This window comes from Propithecus coquereli, unplaced genomic scaffold, assembly GCF_000956105.1.
Source record: "Propithecus coquereli isolate 6110/MARCELLA unplaced genomic scaffold, Pcoq_1.0 Scaffold120, whole genome shotgun sequence".
NCBI classification, from domain to species: domain Eukaryota; kingdom Metazoa; phylum Chordata; class Mammalia; order Primates; family Indriidae; genus Propithecus; species Propithecus coquereli.
The window spans coordinates 2,715,650-2,716,893 of record NW_012136081.1 but is presented as its reverse complement, the minus strand read 5'-3'; positions in this window follow the sequence as shown (position 1 = coordinate 2,716,893).

The following is a 1,244-nucleotide window of genomic DNA, read 5'->3' as shown; positions in this document are numbered from 1 at the left end:
AGGAATAAATCTAATGCCAAAAAGTGCAGAATGACTATAGGGAAAATTCTGAAATTTTATTTATGATAGTATTTTTTAAAATCCTAAATAAATAGAAATACCATGTTCATGAATAGAAACACTTAATATTGTAGAGACATCAATTCTCCCCAAACTGATCTGTGAATTTGATGCAATGTAAATAATTCCGGCAGAACTTGTCATGTAACCTTTTATGATTATTCTAAAACTTATAAGGAAGTGTAAGAAATAAAGATAGTCAAGACTTTTCTGAGTAAAGAAAAGCAAAGAGGAAGGCTTGTCCAATCAGGGATCAGAACTTATTAGAAAGCCACAGTGCTTAATAACGGGAGGTATTGGGGCAGGGGTGGGCAAATTGAATAACCCAGAAACAGACCCATGCTTTGTATGGAACTTTGATAAATGACAGACAGGGTTTGCTAGGTCATTGGAGAAAGGGGGCATTGTTCAGAAACTGGAGATAGAAAACTAGTTATCTTTACAAACAAGAGTTAAGTTGGAAAATGGATCTCTCCCTTACATCATAGAACAATAGTAACTCCAAGTGGGTAAGGACGAAATATTAAAACAAAACTTTAAAATTTAATGGAAAAGAGAGATGAATATTTTTAAAGCATTGGAAAAGAGAAAACTTTCCTGAACAAAATAGAAAAAGAAGTAGTTTCTTTCTTCTCTCCTTTGCCTTTGTCAGGACTGATTTTTCTATGGGTCCATACATCAGAGGAAGTGGGAGCCAGTGCATTCCTCCGCTGGGAAGGGGGGAATGGAGGAACTAAGTGAGCACATTAAGGATGATGGGAGTCAGATTTCCCACTGTGAGAGTCACAGACACAGAAGCAGGAGGCTGGAATGAACTCTGTGATGTTGGACTGGAGCTAGACTATCAGCTGCGATCGTGGTTTTTAATATGTATAGACATGGGTGTCTTTTACTTTTTTTCTTTTTTCCTTTTCTTTTTTTTTAGAAACAGGGTCTTGCTCTGTCACCCAGGCTGGAATGCAGGGGCACAGTCGTAGCTCGCTGCAGCCTCAAACTCCTGGGCTTGAGTGATTCTCCCACCTTAGCCTCCTGAGTAGCTGGGACTACAGGTGCGCAGCACTATGCTCAGCTTCTATTACTTTTTGTATCAAAAAGTAAGGATCTCTGCATAGAATGAAGGTGAAATGTCAAAATGACACAAAAGCCAGCTTGTCCTTTCCTAGATTTGTTCAGGTTCCCATTGG